This window comes from Mus pahari, chromosome 15 (genome assembly GCF_900095145.1).
Source record: "Mus pahari chromosome 15, PAHARI_EIJ_v1.1, whole genome shotgun sequence".
NCBI classification, from domain to species: Eukaryota; Metazoa; Chordata; class Mammalia; order Rodentia; family Muridae; genus Mus; species Mus pahari.
The window spans coordinates 26,666,772-26,673,483 of NC_034604.1; the positions used below are offsets into that span (position 1 = coordinate 26,666,772).

The 6,712-nt window shown below is 40.3% G+C and overlaps 1 pseudogene; it reads right to left on the bottom strand.

The window, feature by feature from the left end:
• The window catches only part of LOC110333470, a 44,650-nt pseudogene extending 38,867 nt beyond the window's left edge, over positions 1 to 5,783 (bottom strand).
• Between the last annotated feature and the right edge of the window lie 929 nt (positions 5,784 to 6,712).

Here is a 6,712-nt window from a genome sequence, read left to right on the forward strand (position 1 = left end):
GAAGGAAGGAAGGAAGGAAGGAAGGAAGGAAGGAAGGAAGGAAGGAAGGAAGGAAAAAATGCTTTGTGAGAGTGTTGTTAATGTAGCAACCCTCAAAGCTTAGTCATGTTTTAACAAGATGTTTATCACCCACATAAGCAATAGCAGTCTCAGGGATAACATCCCTAGCCACCCTCTTCCATGTGTTAACACAGTGCTACTGCTATGTTGAGGTTACGGATTAAGTATAGCATTCCAAGGTCACCACCAAAAATGAATGCATCAGCAACTAAATGTTTCTGCATTTAATTCATCCTACTATCTCTGCTTCCAATCCAAGGAAAGTTCTAGAGTCTGAGTCCCTTTACCAAGCATCATAGAACAAACTAAATCCAAGTCCAGTCAATAGCAAGAAATAATAAAAAGCAGAGCAGAAAGTAACAGAATGGAAAAAAAATACACAGAATCAACAATCTAAGAACTTCTTTGATGAGATAAACAAAACTGACAGACCTTTGGTCCAACTAACAAAAAGAAAGAGAAGAGCTAAATGAACAGAACCAGAAATGGGCAAGGAAATATTACAATAGACAACAAAGACATTCAGAATATTATAAGGGAATATATTTTTAAAATTTGTTTATTTTATATCCTGATCACTGCCCCCACTCATCCCAATCCACTCTCACACAATCCCTCTCTCCATACCTCCCTCCCTGTCTCCTCTGAGAGGGTGGACCACACAACCCCGGATCCTCCAACCCTGACATATCAAGTCTCTGCACGGCTAGGCATATCCTCTCCCACGAAGGTCAGACAGGGCCGCCCAGTTAGGGGAATAGGATCCACAGACAGGCAACAGGTTTAGGGACAACTCCCACTTCCAGTTGTTGGAGGACCTACATAAAGACTGAGCTGCACATCTGCTATATATGTGCAGGGAGCCTAGGTCCAGCCCATGTATGCTCTTTGGCTGTCAGTTCAATCTCAGAGAGTCCCCAAGGGTTCATGTTAGTTGACTCTGTTAATCTTGCTATGGAGTTCCTATCCCCTCCAGGGCCTTCCATCCTTCCCCCAACTCTTCCATAAGACTCTCCCTGTTCCATCCAATGTTTGGCTATGGGCCTCTGCATCTGTTTCAGTCAGCTGTTAAGTGGAGCCTCTCAGAGGATAGTTAATCTCCTGTCTGAAAGCATAACAAAGAATCATTAATAGTGTCAGGGATTGGTGCTTGCCCATGGGATGGGTCTCAAGTTGGGCCAGTTATTGGTTGTCCATTCCCTCAATCTCTGCTCCATCTTTGTCCCTGCATTTCTTGTAGACAGGAAAATATTTGAGATTGAAAGTTTTGTGTGTAGGTTGGTGTCCTTATCCCTACACTTGGGGTCCTGCCTGGCTAAAGGAAGTGGTCACTTCAAGTTCCATATCCCTACTGCTAGAAGTCTCAGCTAAAGTCACCCCATAGACTCCCAGAAGCCTCTGCCACCCCAGGTCTCTGTCTTGTCCTGGTGATGCCCCCCCACCCCTGCCAACTGCCAATTTCTGTTCATTCTCCCAGCCCTCTGCCCTGCTCTCCTGCCTCTCCCACACTTGATCCTGAACACCCCCTCTCCCATCCAGTTTCCTCCCTCCATCAGCCTCCTATGACTATTTTGTTCCTCCTTCTCATTGAGATTCAAGCATCCTCCCTTGGGCCTTCCATCTTGTTTAGTTTCTTTGGGCCTATGGAGCATAGCATAGGTATCCTATACTTTATTGCTAATATCCACTTATAAATGAGTACATACCATGCATGCCCTTTGGGGGTCTGTGTTGCTTCACTCAGGATGATATTTTCTAGTTCCATCCAATTACCTGCAAAATTCATGATGTCCTTGTTTTTAATGGCTGAGTAGTACTCCAATGAGTAAACAAACCACATATCTGTATCCATTCTTTGGTTGATGGGCATCTAAGTTGTTTCCAGCTTCTGGCTATTATGAATACAGTTGCTGTGAACATAACTGAGCAAGTATCTTTGTGGGATGGTGGAGCATCTTTTGGATATATACCCAGGAGTGGTATAGCTGAGTCTTTGGGTAGATCTATTCATAAGGGAATATTTTAAAAACTTAAACTTCATTTTACTGGGAAAATCTAAATGAAATGGATAATTTTTTGAGATTTACCCAAAGCACAAAAATTTTTGTATATCCCTAGCCTTCAGGGATTTAAATTGACTATAATAAAACTTTAATCATGTTTAACATGGTGAGCCCTGAATGACTAATCAGAAAGCAATGTTCATCAGTACTATCAAACTATATGGTTATATTAATAATACCCAAAGTATATTTTATACATAAACAATCTTGGATTTTATGTAGAAAAAAGAAAAAGAAATTGTTTGTATAGTATAGCATCAAACAATATGTTTGACTCTTTATGTATGTCACTAGCTGACATAGATCTATCTGAAAAGACTGCAGTTTGTGTGATACAACTACATGTTAGACTCCAAATGGTAAATGAAAATAATTCTAAAAGATCCATGGTTGTCAGGGGTCCAAGGGAAGGAGAGATAAAAAGATAAGACAGAGTGTTTATGTCAAGGAATGTTGTTTACATGATACCATAATAGCTAATATGTATGTTTCCTTAAATACATACAGTGATCTTACATACGCTATGGATCTTAGTGGTGATACCTACTGCATGATTGGAGTTTCTTAAAAAAATATCCCACTGGAATGAAAAGTTAATCGAGCAAAGTATGGAAGGGGAGTGGAAAGAGTAGGGGATCTATACATTCTATACATTCTGTACATTTGACCAATGTTGGTATGATTTTTGAAATTGAAAAGTAAAATCTATTCAAAATTGTATTAATTATTCAAAATAAATAAATAAAATGTGTATGAAATGCATTGAAAAATCTGTTTTAAGCATAAATATAAATGATACAATGAAAAAGTAGAAAATTAACTTAAGCCAACTTTAAAATGGTGACATGAAATACTAAAAACCTCCCATAACCTTTCATTAATTGAAGATGTTCATCCAGCACTAAAGATGGGTTGCAATATTATCTGTGCCATCCAAATCATTTGGAAGCTTGTTTTTTCCACATGAAAGTGACAACTGGCTTACATCAAAGTGAGAAAAAGAGACAAAGTTGGTGTAAAACATGGACAGAGGTGACACTTGAGGCTGTACCAGTAAGATTTTTTTTCACTGAAGAGACATCAAAACAAAACTGTATCTTAAAATAAACAGATAATACAAAGGTTTTCTGTAAAATATAGGTAGTAAAGATAAAATAAAATACTGGTAGTTATATTGTTTGCTAAGCTTTGTAACAACAGAGAACTTCACTCTTACACTTGGTGCTCTGAGGACTCACTAGGGGAATCACAGTTCTAGATTCTGAAAAGAGGGATAGACCCAGATATAAATTATTTTGTTCTACTTAACAATTCCTTGTCCATAAGAGCTAATTGTTCTAGCCTAAGTACCAAAAGTACCAAAATAAAGAATTTGAAAAACAAATAGGACTTAACGATAAATTATCTGATGTCTCGTTCTGTGACATGGGTGAGGGTTTTCTTCCTCCTTGTGCTGATTTTTCTCCCTCCACCTCCAGTCCCAATTTCCTCCACCCCTAAAACCTATCCATCAAGTACAGTTTCTGGTGCCATGAAAGCTTCTTTCATTGCTTTGCTTCGTTTCTTTCTGTGGTTGTTGGGGAGGTTTTTCACCCTCCATTGGCTCCTTTTAAGTCACAGTACAGGTCTCCCAGACAAGAGACTTTGTATCAAGCTCAAGAGATGGGAAAAGACATGGAAAGATTTTCTCTTTTACAAGTAGGTAAGACACCTGATCCTAATAACCCAGGGCAACAAGTTAAAAATTACATACTTGTGGTGGTTTGAATATGCTTTGCCCGTGGGATGCGGCACTATTGGGATGTGTGGCTTTATTGGAGGAGGGCTAGCCTTGTTAGAAGAAGCGTGTCACTGGGAGTTGGAGGGAATTTGAGGCTCCTAGGCTGCCCAGTGGGGAAAGAGAGATTCAGTCGTCTCCTGGTTCCCTTTGGAAGGTATAGACCTCTCAGCTCCTTCTTCAGCACCTTGCCTGCCTGGACGCTGCCATGCATCCCACCATGATGATAATGGACAGAACCTCTGTACCAGTAAGCCAGTCCTAATTAAATTTTGTCCTTTTTAAAGTTGCCTTGGTCATGGCATCTCTTCACAGCAATGGAAACCCTAACAAACACAATGACCATTTCAAGTAAAACTCTTAAGGATCCTTAGCAATATGGACCAACTCTTCCTTTTGCATTGTCTCTTCTCGATTCTATTTCTGGGGAAGCATGTCTTCTCTCTGATTGGAGGATCTTAGCAAAAGCATGTCTTTTTTATTATTAGATATTTTCTTTATTTACATTTCAAATGTTATCCCCTTGCCTGGTTTCCCCTCTGAAAATTCTCCCTATCCTCTCCCCCTCCCCCTGTTCACCAACCCACCCACTCCTGCTTCCTGGCCCTGACATTCCCCTACATTGGGTAACAGGACCAAAGGCCTCTCCTCCCACTGATGACCGACTAGGCCATCCTCTGAATCCCACCATTTGTACTCTTTGGTTGGTGGTTTAGTCCCTGAGAGCTCTGGGGATACTGGTTAGTTCATATCCTCCTATGAGGCTGTTAAACCCTTCAGTTCCTTGGGTCCTTTCTCTAGCTCCTCCATTGGGGATCCTGTGCTCAGTCCAATGAATGGCTGTGAGCATCCACTTCTGTATTTGGCAGGCACTGGCAGAGCCTCTCAGGATTCTGTCAGCAAGCACTTGTTGGCAACCACAAAAGTGTCTGGGTTTGGTGATTGTATATGGGATGGATCCCCCACAAAAGCATGTCTTACTTGGATCAAATATTTACTACGGAAGACTGGTTGTTCAGAAAGATGTAAAGATTAAGCTATCAAAAATCAACAAAATAATATGTCCTTCGAAACTTACAACAAAAGCAGCATAACGGCCATGTGATGTCATTGTCTACGTTCCAAGGGATAGCCCAGACCCTTCATTTCTGCCTCGTGCAGCATACTCTCTTGAGCTAGTCTACTATGTGACTACAGCTCTGCTCAGCAGACCTCCCATGGGCTTCGTATCTCCAATATCTTTGGGTGGACATTATAACTCAATGTCCACCTTTGCAACTTCATGTCAGAGCCCTCAGGGTCTCTTGCAGACACTCCATCTCAGCCACATATTGCCTGGCATCAGAAGTATCTAAGACCATGGAGTAATACTATGAAGAGGTCAATCTTGCCAAATTCTGTAGACCACCTCTATAGGCTGCCTCTCCTAGACTAGAGTTTTTGAAGCATTCATATGCTTCAGTGGCTGAATATTAAAAACAAAAACAAAAACAAAACAAAAAACAAAAAAAAACCCTTTTCTAGGCTATTGTTTTCAAGGAGGGAGTCCTTTCTTTGTCATTATCAGTTTGGATTTTTTCAATTTAAAATAATTTAAATTTTCCCATGTCATAGCTTCAGATGGGTGAGATCTTGTCCCCAGTATAGCTTCCCTCTTATACCAATGCTGGTAGTTTTCTCTTTAACAATTATAACAGCCTCATTCAAGTTCTCGGGACATGGATATAATGCAGCTAGATTCTTCACAGATTAACTTGAGTAGCTCCTAGCCCAGTTTTTCTGACTGAATCTTTGCATCTTCATGAAATTTAAAGAACTGAGCCTTACCTGTCTACATTTCCCACGGCCTTCTGGTCTTCCAAACTCCCACATGAATAGACCATTATATTCTGCTCACAGCATCCAAGGACTTGCCTAACCTGAAGTGCTAAGCTCTTCTATACTACTCCCACAAGGCAGTTCCAAAGGCCTAAGAAAAATATGATTAATGCAACATCTCCACTTCCAGGTTCTGGTTTCTATATTAGTTACCTCTTTGGCTTCTGCAACAACATACCTGACCACTGCACCTTAATGAAGGAAGGGTTCTTTTGGTTTACAGTTTATGGGGAAGTTCACTGTGGTAGGGAATATGGTAACAGGATCAGGAAGCTGCTGATGACATTGCATGCATAGTCAGGAAACAGAAAGTGATGAATTGATCAATACTTGTGGTGAACTAGAGCCCTCCTGTTTATGGAGTCTGGAGTCCCGGCTCACAGAATGGCTTCACGTACATTTATGGTGAATCTTTCCACATCCATTCACCTAGTATAGACAATTCTCCACAGGCAGGTGCAGAGATTTATATTCAAGGTGATTCCAGATCCAGTCAAACTGGCAATCAGTATAAACCTGAACATCACTCTCTGGGTGATACCTAAACATCTAAGACATGAAAGAAACAAGATAAAGCATCCTGTGTATAAAACTCGGGATAAAAGTGTTAATCTTCACTTTTCCTCTTCTATCAACTAGTTAAGAGGGTGGGTAATACCCTTAGTCCCTCTGCTCTCTAACCTTGCATATCTCCAGCCCTCAGGACTGAAGTGAAAATGAACTAATAAAACGTTAATCATACTTAACGTGGTGAGCCCTGAATGATTAATTAGAAAGCAATGTTCATCACCGCTATCCAGTTATGTGGTTGTACTAATAATATCTAAGTCTATCTTATACATCTAACAGACTTGGGTTGTATGTAATTATTTTCTTCTATTTTGTGATACCCTTTTGTTGACAACATTTATTGACAAAAAAACTGAAAAAAATT